Here is a 19304-nt window from a genome sequence, read left to right on the forward strand (position 1 = left end):
CAAATCAACGAGGATGCAATTTTGGATCAAGCATTCTGTATGAGAAAAGACTAATTAACACCCCTGTAGAGAAGGAGTCTCTAGGGAAGACTGACTGACAGTAATATGAAATTGTGAAAGCATTTCAATGTTAAACTATCAGTCAAATCTCGGGCCTTATATCTAAATAGCAGACAGGTCAACTGGGAAAGACATGATAGACTGGAAAACTCATAGAAGCAGAAGTAGAATTTGAAGACAATCTACGATAAATATAATTTAATGTAAAATCCACACTTTATGTACATTCCTTTAAGGCAAAAACACTGCACAGAAAATGTAGTCCAACTGTGGTGACAAAGAGACGTAAAGACAACATTCAATGCAAGTTAAAATCTAAGAATATCCCCCTAAACGGTAGTGAGCTGAGGTTTGGGGTCTTGAAGACTTCAGTAAAGGACAAGAAAAGAAAAATGAAAATCAGAATTGGCTAACAAGAGAGACATGAAAGCAGATTTTAAATGTTTCTGTGGGTATATGAATCTGAAACAATTAGACGAAAGAAAAATATGCCCATTTGATGCAGAGAGAGGTGAAATTGGGATTTGACAAAGATTTTGAAAGTAATGAACATAGTCCCGCCATTTCAGAAAAAAAGAAGGAAGCATAGACCGGTTTGCCTAGTGGGCAAAATGCTGGATTTTATCATAACAGTAACACACTTACAGATGATGGAGTAGATCCAATTTACAGGAGTCATAGTTATGTTTTACAAACCTTCCCTCATTTAAAATGAAACTAAAATGTTCCTGAGAGGAGAATGGTGGGAAGACTATGGCTCTGCTCAGAAATTAGGACATCATGAACAACAAACCAAACCCAAAACTGACTGAAAATCAAATTGGTCAGACTATTGAGTACAGGAGTTGAGAAGTCACATTGCAGCTTACAGGACATTTTTAGGCAAATTTTAGAATATTGCGTGCAATTCTGGTCTCCTTCTATTGGAAGGATGTTGTGAAATTTGAAAATGTGCACAAAAGATTTACAAGGATGATGCCAAGGTTGGAGATTTGAGCAATAGGGAGAGGTTGAATAGGCTGGGGCTGTTTTCCCAGGAGCGTCAGAGGCTGAGGGGTAGGATAAACAGACAAAGTCTTTTTCCTGGGGTTGGAGAGTCCAGAACTAGAGAGCACAGGTTTAGGGTGAGAGGGGAAAAATATAAAAGAGACTTAAGGGGCAACTTTTCTATGCCGATGATGGTAAATGTATGGAATGAGCTGCCAGAGGAAGTGGTGGAAGCTAGTAGAATTGCAATATTTAAAAGGCATCTGGATGGGCATATGATTAGGAAGGGTTTGGAGAGATATTGGCCGGGTGTTGGCAGGCGGGAGTAGATTGGGTTGGGATATCTGGTCGGCATGGACAAGTTGGACCAAAGGGCCTGTTTCTTTGCTGTACGTCTCTATGACTATGGAGAGAAAGTGAGAGAGCGAGAGAGCAAGAATGAGAGTGAGAGACAGAGAGGGACAGAGAGGGATAGAATGCAGCTGCTCTGAAGGCAAGAAATAACTTTTTGTGTTAGCAGCCAATTCTGGTAAGAGTTGACTCTGCTGGTATCTTGGGGTTTTGCTGCCTAGATTAGAAAACATTTTAGGAATTAATTGTTAAATGGTGTACGCAGAACCTTTGTTCTTCCACTGACCCTTCTTCAACTAGCCCAACAAGACGTAGAAGAAAGTGAGGAATGCAGATCCCAGAGAGTCAGAGACCAAAACCATACTGCTGGAAAAGTACAACAGGTCAGGCAGCATCTGATGAATACGAGAGTTGACATTTCGGGCATAAACCCCATTCTGAAAGAAGGACTTCTGCCCAAAACATTGGCTCTCCTGTCCCACTGATGCTGCCTGACCCGCTGTGCTTTTCCAACCCCATACTTTTTGATTTCAACTGGGTGTGGCCAGCCAATCATGTATTGCCCATGACCATCATAGTTGTACAGTGCCATCACAGAGCAGTGTCTGTCAGAAGACCAGCAGAATGCCTTGTATTCAAGAGCAAAAAATACCAGCTTTATATGAGGGGAACAAATATGAGACCACCTGACATTTACACATTGCTTCTGCAACTCTCACTCTCCCCTGCTGAATTGCAGAATTTCAATTGGCACATGGTCTGTTCCTGCGTCATAAACCCGATGTGATCCTGGCAACCATATTGATGAGCAGGCAGCAAGATGTTTGCATCTCACCTTAACTGGGCACAGACAAATTGTGCAGTACAATTCCCTGCTGTCAGAACATTATTAGTCAGCAATTTTAACACACTGAAGTTAATGAAAAAGTTGAAATTTAAGTCAGAATTCAGACAATTTACAATTGTCTGTTCTGATATAATGTATACTTATGGCCCAAAGTGTACTAAATTCCCGGCAATAGAAATATTATTTTCATGAATGCTTACCCTATATTCAAAAAAAAAGGTATCGTTGATTATCCTTGGAAATCCAATGACTCAATAATATTCTTGCTACTGACATCTGTGCAAGATGTTCTATGCAAAACGATTGTCCATTTCTCTCACTCATTCAGATTGACAGAATGAGCAATCAGTCCCAACAGAATTGAGCACTGTCCCTTTGAGAGTCCTGCTGCATGTTTCATCCACTCCCCACCAACTGAAGCACTCTACTCACGGCAATGGTGATTGGAAGGATGCAAACAGGTAGTACAGACTGTAGGCGAGGACACAGGTATATGAAATGTTGTCAAATGCTGTAAATACAATGGTATTTATGCCCAAACCTTAAAATTAAATAAGAAGCATGAGATTAGTTTTGAAACTGTTTTGAAATAAATTAAGAGACATTGAACCATAGAGTCCTACAGCACAGCAGCAGGCCCTTTGGCCCAAACTGCCCCATGCTGACCAAAACATCACTCTACAAAATACCCTGGAAGAACTGCAACAAACATTACATTGGATAGATGGACAGGAAAATTGCCAACAGGATACACGAGCACCAAGTAGCCACCAAAAGACATAACCAACTATCACTGGTATCCTTACACACAGATGAAATGGGACACTAGTTCGACTGGGACAATACATCCATCCTGGGACAGGCTAAACAAAGACACCCATGGGAATTCCTAGAAGCCTGGCATTCAAACCGAAACTCCATCAGCAAATATATCGATCTGGACCCCATTTGGACTTAGAAAAAGAACCAGAAGATATCACCCATCATGACAGACTGAGACTCGTAAAGAGAAAGTAGGACGGAACACCAGCGCTTCAACAGAGGCTCACTGATTATGTTACCTAGCAAAATGTCTGAGAACAAATGTACCAACGCAGCGAGCAAACTTACAACCTGAACCACAACCTGAGCTACTAACCTTCTCAAAAATTGCAAATGTCCATCTGTCCTAATCCCATTTCCCTGCACTTGGCCCATATCCTTCTAATTCTTTCCTATCCATCTATTTGTCCAAATGGCTTTTAAATGTTGTTAATATACCCACTTCCACTGGCAGCTCATTCCATATGCATACCACTCTTCTTATGAAAAAGGTTGCCCTTCAGTTTTATTCCCTTTTATTCTTTTCCTCTAACCTTAAACTGATGCCCTTTGGTCCTCAATTCCCCAATTCTGTGAAAAGACAGAGCATTCACCCTACCTATGCCTCTTATCATCTTATACACCTCTATAAGATCCTCCCTCAGTCTCCTACACTCTAAAAAAAAGGTCCTAGCTTGTCCAAGCTCTCCCTATAACTCAGACCATTGAGTCCAAGCAACATCCTTGTAAATTTCTACTGCACTCTTTCCAGTTTAATAACATATTTCCAATAACAAAGTGACCAAAACTGAACACAATACTTCAAGCGCGGCATCACGAATGTCCTGTTTAACTGCAACATAACTCCCCAATTTCTATACTCATTGGCCAGACTGATGAAGGCCAGTGTGCCAAAAGCCTTCTTCACTGCCCTATCTACCTGTGACTCCACTTTCAGTAAACTGGGAATCCCTGAACTCTAAGATCCTTCTGTTCCACTCACTCCTTACAGCCTTACCATTCACCATGAAACTCCTACCTTGATTTGATTTTCCAAAATGCAAGACCTCACGCTTATCTATATTAAGTTCCACTTGCCATTTCTCGGACCACTCCCAGCTGATCAAGGTCCTGTTGCAATTTATGATAACCTTCCTCACTCTCCATTATACCACCTATTTTAGCGTCGTTAGCAAAGTTACTAATCACGCTTTGAACATTCTCATCCAAATCATTCATATAGATAACAAACAGTAATGGGCCAAGCACCAACCTCTGAAGCATTCCACTTGTTGCAGTCCAACAAGCAGCTTTCCGTTATTACCCACTGCTTTCTACCATCAAGCCAATTGTGGATCCAATGTGCCAGCTCCAACTGGATTACATGCGATCTAGCCTTTCAGAGCAGCCTACCATGTGGAATCTTATCAAAGGCCATACTGAAATCCATTTTGACTATGTCTACCGCCCCACCCTCAATCACCTTCCTGGTCACTTCACCAAAGGTTGCTAACAAATTTGTGAGGCATAGTCTCTCATTCACAAAACCATGCTGACTACTCCTAAACAAACCGTTTTTCCAAACGCATGTACACATTACCCCGTAGAATCTTCTCAAGCAACTTACCTACCATACATGTTAGGCTTACTGATCTATTGTACCCCAGCTTTTCTTTACAGCCCTTCTTGAATAAGGGCACACCATTCCTCCTCCTCAGAATTAGCTGGTAGACAAAATCAATCTTATCTAGTTGCCAGTTGGCATTGCAATTTCTGTTGTTGTTTGTATTTCCAGAGGATTATGTGCGCACGTGATGGATGAGTATAAGCTGTACTTTAATTCCAAGAACCTTAATTTGGATAGATATGTTTCGAAATTATTGAAATGTAAAATTCTTGAGTCATTCAACTTCAAATGTCGCATTTTCATTGCATTTGCAACAAAAATTCTGAACAATAAGGCTGAGATTTTCAGGATTCCAGATATGCTGTCATCAGTTATGTATTTTAGAAGGGATTGAAATGGATGTTTATCTAAGAAATAATTTACTAATAAAGCCAATAGTCTGAGATTTTACTGGCCTGTCCCAGTATCATACCAAAGGCAAAGGAGCTGCTCCGAATCCTATGTAAACAGCAAACTACTCAATGAGGCAGCATGTCTTAACAGCAAGGCAAGAACATCGAGGACATTACCTTTCACTGTGAATGAAAACAAGAAAGGTATCCACTTATAGTCTTTTGCATAAACGTAAGACATCTCTAAGCACCTTACAGATAATTTATAAGGGGAGGAAACGGCCTGGTGGTATTATTGCTGAACTGTTAATCCAGAGATCAAGATAATGTTCTGGGAACCAGGGTTCGATTCCTGTCATAACAGATGGCAAAATTTGAATTCAATACAAATCTGGAATGAAGAATTTAATGATAACTCATAAAAAGGTTAACTCTTTATTTTTTACAGTTGGAAAAGACCATTTCAATTAGTTCTTGTATAACGGACTATAATTGCTGTTTCTTGTCCTTTTTTGTGTGCAATAAACTGGCTTATTTATAAGATAGAGTAAATGATAGCATCTTACATTGAGTTTGAAAGTGATGTAGTTCAATCAAAAATGATTATATTAAATATAAACAAAGGGATTTAATAAACGGTGAAGATAAAGATTAGTTATGGGTGGATTACGACCCAAAATGAAAGGTACGACAGTAGACATTTAATGGTTAACACTGAAAGACAAACAAAGATGATGGAATACCACAGGTCACAACAGCATATGTTTTTGGTGGGGATAGATATTATATGGAACTGTAGGCTAATCCACAACATTCCTGTACACTCCCTGACCTCATTCCCAAAGCATGGAGCATTGGTGGGTGTTAAAGTCAGTAACTCTCTCATCATACACAAATAATTAATGGTCAAATGATTTGTTAAAGACTCAGTTGACCACAGTATTACACTGCGCACACCATCAAACAGATGGTGTAGGTAGGAGCGTGATTCCTTTCTTATAACAATCAAGTTGTCTGGTATCATCACTGGGTGGGATGTTCTTCATGGTGTTTCATAAGTGCCCACCTGTAGTGCTTTAAGGCTCGCTTTGGATTCTGAGCTCACTGCTGATTCTGCCTGGATGAGGTGGGAGGCATACCAGCTAATTTCACTCTCTGTAATTAGCAATGAAAATACATTCTTTTAAAGCACAGAAACCTCCCAAGTATAGTGTTCCAACTGCGGGTAACAAAACAAATCTAAGATCATAATGGATCAAAGGAAGACACCTGTAAAGTGTCAAAAAGAAAGTAAATAAAAGATTCAGAGCATTTTAGTAAAGGAGAACCAAGGAAAACATTGATAAAATGGACTGTGAAACTAAACGAGTGAGAAACAAAAGCAGAGTGTAAATGTTTTTGTATACATGTAAAAAGGAATAGAACAGCAAAAGCAAACGTAAATCCATTAGAAGCAGACACAATTCCAGCCCACTTAGAAAATATGATTGGATTTGGAAGAGTCTACATGGATTTAGAAAAAGAAAATCATCTTTGACAAACCTGGGAGAGTTTAAGGATCTAAATAATATATTAAATAAGAACCGATAGATGTTGTCGGTTTAGATTTTCAGAATGTTTTCAAAAAGGTTCCACACTGGAGTGAAAAAAATTAGAGCACATGGGAGTTGGGGGAGGAATATATTAGCATGGATTGAGAACTGATTAATGGACATGAAAGAGTATAAGAACAACTGATTCAATTTTAGTTTAGTAAGCTTCAACTAGTGTGGTTCCAAAGGGGTCAGTGTTTAGGCTCCAGCTATTTATAATCTGTAGGAATGATTTGAAGAAAAACAAAATACTGCAGAGGCTGGGAATCTTAAAGAAACAAACAGAACACTCGAGGAACTCAGCAGGCCTGGTAGCATCCGTGCAGAAAGAAAGAGTTAACATTTTGAGTTCATTATGACTCTTCAGTCAGGGTTCAACATCATATTTCCAAATTTGCAGATGGAGTTTAGAAGAATGATAGGTGATCTAATGCCATCATACAAAATCTTGCAGGGATTGACATGGTCAACGCAGGAGGAAGGTTTCCTATATTACAATAAAGGGTGAGTCATTTTGGACTGTAATTTTTTGGAATTTCATCAATCAATCAAAAATAGGGGCAGTGAATATTCAGAAATCTTTGCCCCAAACGACAATGAAAACTCAATAGTTGAGCTTGCCCAAGGCTGAAACTGATTTATGCCTATAAATCAAGGGACACGAGATTATTACAGGAAACTGTTGTTTTACTTAAATCTCATTGCAAAGCTATCTGTTTGAAAATAGTACACAAACATGCTTACATTATGAACGTGGAGTAACAAAGGTCTTTCACCAGTTTGGATAACAAGGAGACTCCCCTGTTCCATTAACATCTCCTTAAGATAATTATACTGGAAAAGGTCTTCACTAATTCACTCACTCAAGTTTCACAGGTTCTTGCAGATCCCAGCAGAATCACCTACAACATCATTTTCACAAATAGGTTCTGTCAAATTCAGAAGTCAACAAACGGATCTCTCCAGCATCTCCACTCTGTCTACCTCAATTAATGACATCAACTCATACAGTGTTACAGCATAGGAAGATGCTCTTCAACCTATTGTTTCTGTACCAGTTATCAAGAACTGATCTACTCTAATCCCATTTCCCAGCACTTAGCCTTGTATCCTTTGGTGTTTCAAGTGATGATCTAGACTGTTTTTAAATGCTGTAGTGGTTCCTGCCTCTACCACTGTTTCAGAAAGTGAATTTGAAACAGTGAAAGGGGATATTCCACTCTTTTAATTGTGAACAACATCTCTGCAAGGCGATCTAACACCAACATCTGGTGAAGTAAATATAGTGACTATATTCATGGGTATAAAACACAATTGCTCATTTAAACTGTTGCCAAATCAAGACTAATCTGTAACATGGGCACAGCTTTCCACACTGCATCCAGTCCAAGGCTGGCAAACTGCCCAAAGGAAGTTTCCAGGAAAAACATTGGCATCCCAGTGACTGCCAGCATCAGAATGTAGGGAATAAGGAAAGCACCTGCAAAATATAGAAAAGGGAAAGTCAAATAAATTGCTTGAATATTAATGTCACCAGGTTTCATAACTAATAGTTCATTTCGTATTAATACTGGAATGAAATGTTGTTGACAGAGGAGTGTGGCTGCAGATTGTAGATTGCGTCTTTTTTGTATTTAGATCCTGTGTACAATCAACATTCAGGGACCTATACAACAGTGTTGCTCCTAAAACCTTAGGTCAGCCACACCTGCTGATTTCTCCAACATTCTCTATTTGTTTTACACACCGAGCATGCGCGTTATTTTGCTTTTATTTAGCTTTGGTAATTGTACTTGGCAGCCTCAGGATGACTGTCAGGAGGAAAATGCATGATTCCAATGGCCAGGAGGTTGGAAAGGGCCTCTTTATAGGATTGAAGCTTGAAATGAAAATACAATCAGTGCAGTCGAATGATGCGACTGACATTGATTCCATTTTCCTCAGAAGAGCTGTTTCTGTCATGCTTGCGGACGAGGGAAAAGAATCATGAATGTAGCAAAACAGTGTGACACCATAAGGCTTCCTGTAAGGAGGGCAATCTTTCCAGGAGTGTCAGAGAGATTCTCCAAGTTTAGGGTGATGCACCACATTCTCCATTTCGTCCTGGCCATTGGAGAGCTGCAAAGTTACCTCTGTGCACCATTTCCTGTCTTGGAAAGAGGAAGGGTCAGAAACTGGAAAGAGGAGATAGGGACAAGGTGACATTGACCCCATCGACATGGGTACGATGAGATTGTGAGGCTTTCCTTCAATGAACACAGACTTCCCCACCCTAACACACACCAATCATTCACCAGCATCACACTCATTTCAAACTCTTCCACCAGGAAATCCCTGCACCAAAATTAATCAATAAATAAAAACCACCAAAATCTTCACAAGCCAGCTTTACACCACTGAACTCTTCACCCTTGTGTGCAAGCCTTTACTGTCTTTCAGATATTGCCACCCAGCCCAATGTTACATTCCTGCCCTCATGACTGAAGCTTGACTGGTGCAATGTGCTGACTCTCACAGCAGGAAACTACAGATGGCCATGCATGGTATCTTCAAACGCCTACATGATTTGAGGACCTGATCTCAGACTGGAGCGGTACAACGACCTGGTGGTTAGAATAGAATCATTGAGTCATACAGCACAGATATAGACACTGCAGTCCAACTAGTCTATGCCAACCAGACATCCCAATCTGACCTAGTCCCATTAACGTCTGGCCCATATCCCTCCAAACCTTCCTCCTCATGTATCTGATATAAAAGTTGCCTTTCCAGTTTTGTAATTGTATCAGCCTTCACAACTTCCTCTGGCAGCTTGTTCCATAAAAGCACCTTCCTCTGCATGAAAACATTGCCCCTGGATTCCCTGTTAATTCTTTCCCCACTCCCTTTAAACCTTTGCCCTCTAGTTTTGGACATCTGCACCTTGGCTATTCACCCTATCCATGCCCCTCATGATTTTATAAACCACCCTAAGGTCACCCCGCAACTCCAATAATCTAGGGAAAAATGCCCAGCCTATTCATGATTTGGAGGAGCCAGAATTGGACTGGGGCAGACAAAGTTAAAAGTCATACAACACCAGGTTATAGTCCAACAGGTATTTGGAAGCACTAGCTTTCAAAGCGCTGCTTCTTCATCAGGTGGTTATGAATCAGGACCTATGACACAGAATGTATAGCAAAAAATTATAGTGACACAATGATATGTTGAACACACCTAGATTGTTAAGTTTTTCAGCTTTTTGAATGGGTTTGCTGGTTTCAATTCTTTAATATGTAAATCCCAGAACTTCTTTTCAGTCACATTCTCCAGATAACTTAAGGTTTTATCACAACAGGTGACATCGCAGCTCAGAGAATGCCTTGATTTCGCTGCACTTTGGATGCTGCCTGAACTGCTGTGCTCTTCCAGCACCACTGATCCAAAATCTAGTTTCCAATATCTGCAGTCATTGTTTTTACCACCTTATAGGTGTGAGGGTTTGAGTCTGTCTGTATCCCAATCTTGAGTAAAACTGGTTCTATTTCCAAAGAAGAATGTTTTTAAAAATTGTCCTCCTTCACACTCACCTGATGAATAAGCAGCGCTTTGAAAGCTAGTACTTCCAAATAAACCTGTTGGACTATAACCTAGTTTTGTGATTTTTAACTTTGTCCAGTCTATTCAGCTTCTCCCAATGGATCAAGCCCTCCAATTCCAGCAACATTTCTGTGTCCTCTCAAGTTTAACAATGCCTTTTCTATAGAAGAGTGACCAGAATTGGTTTCAGTACAGTATTACATAAGTGGTCTCACCACTGTCCAGACGAGTTTATCCTGACGATCAACAATGATAACTAGACGACCCTAAGTGGCCTGGCCAATGTTTTGGAGAGTCACAAAGTACATCCTAACTCCTATACTCAATGTACTGACCAATGAGGGTAAGTGTACCAAACGCCTCCTTCACAATCCTGTCTACCTGCGACTCTGAAGGAACTGTGAAGCTGCATCCCTCGGTCTCTGCTCAGCAGCACTCTGCAGGGCCCTACCATTAACTATATAAGCGCTGCCCTGTTTGCCCTCTCCAGTTTCCTTCCATTTGCCCACAAGCCTGTATCTTGACTTTGCTCTGAGCAATGTGTACAATCGCTACTTCACAACGGTTAGCAACCTCCGCCTCTAGGCACTTTCACTATCTTTTCCCTTCATTCTTATTCCCTTTTGTTCATAACATCAAAAACACCATTTTCCTGCGCCTTTCAGTGCTGCAGTTAGCTTTTCGACTCTCCTCGCAAGACTTCCGCCAACACATCCTGTTTGGACTACATTACCCACGGTGCCGTTAGCCATCCCTGCACTTGCGCAGTGCAGGCCAACGTTTGGTATTAGATGGACTGCCCGCGATGCCTCATGGGAGTTGTAGTTCTGACGTGCGTTCGCGCTCCGCAGCAGCTGGTGGCCAACGGCCAGGAGTTCGAATTGGAGCGCGCGAGACCCAACGAACGACGGTCACGTGGTGCGGCTTGTGTTGTTGGAGTGAGTCTGTAAATACCGGTGGGAATACACTCCCTCAATCAACATCCTCCTCATTATATAAACTACCCCGATCCTGTCCATCAATTACTTCCAGTGACGGCTCTCCCACAGTTAAATCTGGCCTTTACTGCCCTACCCCCATTGGAAAGTTACAGAGATAGCGGCTGGAATCCTTCTGCCTATCAACTATTCACACCGGGATTCCCAGTTTAGAGAGCGGCACCATCCGGGCTGTTCACACTGTGGGGAGGTTACAGCTTCTCCCCACGTCTGCAGGAGTTCCCGCTGGGTGCTCTGGTTTCCTCCCACAGTCTGAAGGTCTGCAGTTTAGATGCTGTCTGACCTGCTGCGCTTTTCCAGCAACACATTTTCAGCTCTGGTCTCCAGCATCTGCAGTCCTCACTTTCTCCAGGTTTGCAGTTTAGGTCGACTGGCCATGCTGAATTGTCCCTAGTCTTCAGGGATGTCCAGACCAAGTGGATAAGCCACGGGAAACGCAGGGATACAGGGATAAACAATGCAGAGATGATGGGCCGAATGGCCTCTATTTGCATTGGGGGGATTCTCTGATTCTTTGTGAGATGCATAATTTGACTTGAGCAGTAGTAGTATGGACGATCATTAGTTGAATAGCGATGTTAAGTGCATACACTATATGGGTGGCACAGTGGTTAGCACTGCGCCAGGGACCTGGTTTCAATTCCCACTTCGGGCAACTGTCTGTGTGGAGTTTGCACATTCTCCCAGTGTCTGCATGGGTGTCCTCCGGGCGCTCCGGTTTCCTCCCATAGTCTAAAGATGTGCAGGTTAGGTGAATCGGCCTTGCTAAATTGCCCATAATGTTAGGTGCATTAGTCAGGGGTGAACGTAGGGAAATGGGTCTGGGTGAGTTGCTCTTTAGCAGGTCTGTTTCCACACTGTAGTGAATCTAATCTAATCATTTCAATTGGCAACAATACTTTCAATGCAGGATCTCAGCTACCCTTTCAAATTTACTGAAATGCTGTTGAGCACAAATAAGTTAGAGTTACTACAAAAGGTTCAGTGGAGCAGAAATGTTTGAAATTGAAGCCCTTTCTGAGATGCTGTCCTCAGTTCTCCTGTGTGCTCTCCAAAGGAAATCACAAGTGACACCACCTGAGACAGTAAAGTAATCTACCAGTCACTATTTGCATGTCTTGAAGTCAGCAGCAACTTCCATCTTGTCAAAAAGGTCAGTTATTTTTGTAGTGCCTGTTTGTGATTGTATGTTTTTGTTAAATTGCACACATACTGTTCTTATATTTGAAACTTGATCACAGTGCTAGTGTGGAGTAAGGGCGGATGGCATAACCGTTGGTGACCGCAGGTTAAAAATGCTCTCTGGTTCTTTGAATGTGATTTTTTTTTACACCATTTACTTGTTGTCTTTGTGCTTTTTTTCTCCCCTGTATTTTGGATTTCATGACAGTACCTCCTCCATTTCTGTAGGCCAGGTACGGGAATCTCCATACATTGCCCAAACCCACAGCAGAACCGATCACTGAGAGCAAGTAGTCAATCTTCGAGGACCAGTTACCTCGCTCCATATTCTCGTCACCTTCACGCACACGTTCACTGGTGGCAGCCTGGGGAAAAGAGAGGAAATGGCTGATTTAAAAACAGAAATTGTTGGAGAAACTCAGCAGGTCTTGGCAGCATACATGGAGAGAAAGCAGAGTTAATGTTTTGAGTCCAGTGACCTCTCTTCAGAACTGATAGTACCTAGGAAGAAACTGTACGAAAGCTGATGACGGAAATGAGCTAACCAAGCCCAAAGGGAGAGAAAGAAAGTTAGACAAAGGAATGGTTGATAGTATGGCAGGAAAGGGGGAAAAACTGATAGGGACAATGAGTAAATGAAATTTGATTGAAGCAGCGAGGTCATAATCGGACCTACAGTAGGTAAAGGACGTTGTTAGTAGAAAGTGAGGACTGCAGATGCTGGAGATTAGAGTCAAGAGTGTGGTGCTGGGAAAGCACAGCAAGTCAGGGAGCATCTGAGGACCAGGAGAATCAACATTTTGGACAAAAGCCCAAACCTGAATTGAAGCTTTGGGCAGATTCCTGATGAAGGGCTTTTGCCCAAAACGTCGATTCTCCAGCTCCTCTGATGCTGCCCGAGCTGCTGTGCTGTTCCAGCCCCACACTGAAGGATCTTGTTAGCTCAGCTGGCTGGCTGGATGGTTTGCAATGCAAATAGATGGCCACAGCATGAATTCAATTTGTGCACTGTCTGAATGTGGGAGAATTGTTAGATTCATTGCAGCTATTTTGTCACATATTAAAAGCCTGGAAACCATTTTAAATTTCATCTTAGTGCTTGCTTGCTCAAAGTCTGTGTTTTCCCATGCCCGGCTAAGGCAGTTGGCCTTGCAACTGTACTGATACCTGATAAATTCTTCTCTTTGGATGGAGCTATTCTTCTCTTTGCAATGACCTATTTGTCTACTAACGCCTGCTTATCATTTACTAACTGACACTGTCCAGACATTACGTGACTGAAGCAAGGTGCCCAGCTTGCTAATTATCCTGCAATTAACAGTTTGCTAATTGTTAATCAATTATGGCCTATATAATCACTTTTATGTGGCTGTTCTTCCCCTGAGGGAGAAAGTGAGGACTGTAGATCAGAGCTGACAATGTGTCGCTGGAAAAGCGCAGCAGCCAAGGAGCAGGAGAATCGATGTTTCGGGCATGAGCCCTTCTTCAGGAATGGCTCATGCCCGAAACGTCGATTCTCCTGCTCCTTGGATGCTGCCTGACCTACCGTTCTTTGTTGCAGACATTTTGTCCCCTGTCTGGGTGATATCGTCAGTGCTTGGGAGCCTCCTGTAAAGTGCTTCTTTCCTCCGGCATTTGTAGTGGTTTGAGTCTGGTGCTTCCGGTTGTTAGTTCCAGCTGTCCGTTGCAGTGGTTGGTATATTGGGTCCAGGTCGATGTGCTTATTGATTGAATCTGTGGATGAGTGCCAAGCCTGTAGGAATTCCCTGGCTGTTCTCTGTTTGGCTTGTCCTATAATAGTAGTACACATAGACAAGGAAGAAAGCATGGTCTCATCCGATGTAACGGCACTGTTCACCTCTATCGACAAAACTCTAGCCAGAGAAACAATGACCAACCTGCTGAACATACAGAACAGACAACAGGACATTGAACCTATCGACAAAGATGGCATACTCAAACTACTGGACCTGTGCCTCACAACACACTTTACATTCAACAACCAAATATATGAACAAATCAATGGCACACCCATGGGCTCACCCATCTCTAGACTCATAGCAGAAGCTATAATGCAAAGATTAGAACAAACCGCATATTAACCCAAACTCTGGGTCAGATATGTGGATGACACCTTTGTAATCATTAAAAACACAGAAATAGAGAACACACACCGGATCATCAACGCCACACTCACAGGAATCTGATTCACGAGAGAGGAAGAAAAGGACAACTAACTCCCATTCCTAGATGTGATGGTACAGAGAACACCAAACGGAGAATTCACCACAAAGTATACAGGAAAGCCACACACACCGACCAAGTCCTGAACTACGAAAGCAACCACCCCAACACACACAAAGATGTTGCATCAAGACACTATTCAAAAGGGCCACAACACACTGCAGTACACCAGAACTGCAAAAAGAGGAAGAAGAACACCTATACAATATATTTGGCAAAAACAGATACCCGCGCAACTTCATCAACAGATGCCTGAGGGAAAGACAACAGAATGAGGACATGCAGCAACCTAAAGGACTAGCCACACTACCATCAAAACATTTCCGAACTGACAGCCAGACTACTGCGACCACTAAGACTCATAACAGCACACAAACCAACAGCCACTCTACGATAGTGTACAAACTCCTATGCAAGGGCTGCACAAAACACTACATAGGACAAACAGGAAGACGGCTAACGATCCGCATCCATGAACACCAACTAGCCACAAAACAACATGACCAGCTATTCTTAGTAGCCACGCGCGCAGATGACAAGCAACATGAATTTGACTGGGACAACACTGCTGTTATAGTTCAAGCCAAACAGAGAACAGCCAGGGAATTCCTAAAGGCATGGCACTCATCCACAGATTCAATCAACAAGCACATCAACCTGGACCCAATATACCGACCACTGCAGCTGGAACTGATAACCGGAAACGGCAGATTGAAACCACTACAAATGCCGGAGGAAAGATCACAGAAGCACTTCACAGGAGGCTCCTAAGCACTGAGGATGTCAGCTAGACAGGGAACGAAACGTCTGCAACGCAAATTCCCAGCTCGGCAAATAGAACCACAACATAAACATGACTGGCCAAGAGTGTGTTTATACAGGATCCAGACAACAATCACTGAAGCAGTATGGTTTTCCAAAACAGGCAGAAGAAGAGGTCAGGAAGGTAATAGTTTTCTGCAACAAGGGATACGGAGACCAGTAGCTTCCACTATCAACTCACCTATTCGACCAGTTACGAAACCAGACAGTAGCTGGCAAATAGCGGTAGATAACTGGACATTGAACAAGGCCACCCTGTCTACAGCCCCCACCATAGCAACTAACCCAGAGATCGTAGTCAAGCAAAGTGAGGATGCGCAATGGGTCACAGTTTTGGACATAAGTAATGTGTTTTGGTCAACTCACTGGAGAATGAATGCCGATATAAACCCACATTTACTTTCCAAGGCCAGCAATATACTTGGACTGCCCTGCTTCAGTGATTTCCTAACTCCCCGTCCATAATGTCTAAGTGAAGGGTTAAAAGAATTCTGGAAACCTTAATGTCTGGTGCAGTATGTAGACGACTTGCTTTTTCAAACTGAAACTAAAAAGGAACGTTATCAGCTGTTAAGTGAATTACTGCAATTGTGGCATGAGTTGGGTCTGAAAGTGAACCCTAAGAGAGCGCAGATATGAAGTAGGACATTACTTATCTGGGAATGATTCTGTCACTGAGAAAACAAGAAATGGACAAATGAAAGGTAGAGGCAATTGGCAGATTCCTTGTTCTGTGGGATGTCAAAGGTTGAGATCCTTCCCAAGCTTAGCGGGGCATTAAAGGGACCACATTGACCAATAAGGTAGCCCCACTGATGGAGTTATTAAAAAAGAATGTGGTGTGCAAATGGAAGAAGACATTGCAGCTCTAAAGCAAGCACTAGCTGCCGCGCCCGTTCTGAAAACCCCAAATCCAACTGTTAAAAATCACACAATGCCAGGTTATAGTTCAACAGGTTTAATTGGTAGCACTAGCTTTAGGAGCGCTGCTCCTTCATCAGGTGGTCATGGTATATAAGATTGTATGATACAGAATTTATGGCAAAAAGTTTACAATGTTATGTAACTGAAATTATATATCGAAAAAGACCTGGATTGTTGGTTAAGTCTCTCATCTGTTAGAGTGACCCCTTTGGTTTCAGTTCTTTCATATGAAAAATCGCAAAACATTTTTTAAAAATGTACATTCTCAAGTGAACTTTAACAATTGGTGCCTGTCAGCCAAGATAATATATCGAAGGTGTGAGTTCCCCTGTGTGATACTATCTGTGCCACAATGTTTAGACTGATTTTAATCTAAACAAATGAATTTATCGGATCTAATATGGATTCATGCAGTTTTTGAGTGAAGGAAAATGTATGTCTGCAGGTACAAATTCACCCCACAAACTTTTATATGTGTGGAGGGAGGGTGGGGTTGGGGGCGGAGGGTAGTGATGGTGATGGTGGTTGTGGTTGTGAGTGTCTGTGTGAGAGTGTATACATGGGTGTAACTGTGAGTGTGTGTGTGTGTGTGTGGAAAGTGCAATGAGGCTGATATTCAAGTTCAGTACCCATTGGGATGGCCACAACTGGGACCTTGGGTTCATGGCACACTGCAGGTAACCCCATTGCACTACACACACACCTATAAGTTTGTGGGGTGAATAAGAAGATGACTGTTGGATATGGAGCCAGTCAAAACTCCAGAGACTGACCATCACAGAAGTAAACCCTACGTCAAGACCACCGGTGCCAACATTGAGAGTGTGAGGCGTCAGACCTTGTCGTCGTTAGGAGCTATACTGCTTGGGTATTAGCTTTTATATTTTGTGACTACTCAGAGAGTGTCAGAAGACTCTAGTGAGTGTACAAGTATGTTCTATGCCAACAAATGTTTTAGCTACACACATGTATTGACGAACAACATTAATAAAGTGACTTGTGAGTTATGAGAGAATTGATTCTTGTCCTCTCTGTACAAGCCAATAACCAGAGCTGGCGAACACTGGGCTCCATCAGCCAGCACAGGGCTCATACACACCATCCACCACCTCAGATACACACAGCTCAGTGAGACCAATAAGGGAAGGTGTTAGCTTCTGGCCTAATGAATCACACATCACAAATGATCAAGGGGATTATTGGTCAGAGGGACAGTAGTGAAAGGGCCCCATGAGAGGGTCCAGGCCTTTCCAGGCTCTGCTCAGTCAGTGTAGATGCATGTAGCAATTTCGGGCAACACAGAAGCAGGGAGCAAGCAGTGGAACCTGGGAAAAGCAGCTAAAATGTACAGAGCAGCCACCTTTTTCTGAAAGCTTGACATGATTTCCCAGCAGGCTCAGCTGGCTGCTATCTCTGTGCCTGTACAAAAGAGAGCCCAGCCCCCAAGGTGTTCTGGCAGGAATCGGCCAGACACCTACGTGTATTGGAGGGGGGAAGTGGCCACTATGCAGGCCTGATAAGCCAACAAAGCCTGGAGTCACGATGTCTGGGCTAGGGTCAGGAGAACAGAAGAGAGCCATTAGCACCTCCGTGTTAGCAAACGGAGAGATTATGAAACAATGGACACTGCCACGGAGGTCATTTCACCTGCACAGTAGGGAGGTGTAAAACACATCGGACATTGCCAGTGCCCTGGGGGCATTTCCAGACTATAACTGCAGAGGTACCTGGGCTCTCTCTCTCCCTCTCTCTCTCTCTCGCTGGCTGCTGGGACAGGTCTGCTGTTCACCCTCGCACTCAATTTCAAGCCTGGCTGTAAGTTTCTTACCCAGAAGCGTGGCGTTTTCCGAGAACCATATCAGTGGTTGAGGCTTTGTGGGAAAGGGGGTTCTCCACTGTCATAGTTATAAGCATTGCTAACTTGTGTAAAGTAAGGCCTTACGTTGTGTGCGTTAGCATCTTGTTCCCATAGTCATAGTAAACTGTATTGTGTCTAATGTTTGTCTTTCTTACGGGTTCTGGTGGGTGTTGATAATAAAATGGTGTTGGACTGTCGCTCTGCGTCTTGTTTGCTCCATTGCACCCTCACCACGGACCTCTGGTAAAGTCACGGTGTTTCAAAGGCCTTGCCATAATTCCGGAGTCAAGAATCTAGGGTTTTTCCTGGGACACCTCGAAGCCGTCCACTCAGGACTGGGTCTGGTCAGGCATAAACAGCCCAGTCCTTTTCTCTCTTCCGGGGAAACTGCCCGAGTGGGTAGACAACGGGGTGGCCATTAAACCACTGACGGAAGCGAGAATCGCCTGAGTATTGGTGGCAGTGGGTTACCTGGGTGATATAAGGGTCAGACTTGCTGTGCAGCCTGCAGCAGTTTTGACTCAGCGCTCGCCCCAGAGGGAATCCCATAGTGTGGGATTTCCCCGGTTCCTAGAACCAGCTGGTGCGAGACACGCGCAGGTGGCCACCCTGTCAGATACCGACTCAGCGCGGAGTAAAGCAGGAACAGGACCCGCTACAATGGCGAGCCAGGTAGGACTCCGGTGGCCTGGTCTAGGTGACTTTACAGAGGGGGTGAGGGAACAAAGCAAAATGGACGAAAGGATAGCCACATACGTGTGGAAGAAAGTGAATCTGGCAAAAGCATGGGTGGTAGAAGTAGCTAATGCAGACCAGCCAGTCCAGGCGGCTGCTGCATGGACAGACAGTAAGAAATATGACAAAACTGTGGAGAAGGCAATATGGCTAGCCTGTCTTGTGCAGCAGGTGAGCAAGTTGGAACAACAAGTCATGGAGCTGGAGGGAGAATTAAAGCAGTTAAGGGCTAGCACTGAGGAGTTAGAGCAGGTCCGTTACGATAGCTTACAGGCAAGGGAAGCTCACAGGTGCGAGATAGAGTT

At 43.1% G+C, this 19304-nt stretch overlaps 1 pseudogene; it reads right to left on the reverse strand.

Moving 5' to 3' along the window:
* The window catches only part of LOC132820009 (sodium- and chloride-dependent neutral and basic amino acid transporter B(0+)-like), a 97680-nt pseudogene extending 78867 nt beyond the window's left edge, over positions 1–18813 (reverse strand).
* Between the last annotated feature and the right edge of the window lie 491 nt (positions 18814–19304).

The sequence above is a fragment of the Hemiscyllium ocellatum genome, chromosome 11 (genome assembly GCF_020745735.1).
Source record: "Hemiscyllium ocellatum isolate sHemOce1 chromosome 11, sHemOce1.pat.X.cur, whole genome shotgun sequence".
Classification (NCBI taxonomy): Eukaryota; Metazoa; Chordata; class Chondrichthyes; order Orectolobiformes; family Hemiscylliidae; genus Hemiscyllium; species Hemiscyllium ocellatum.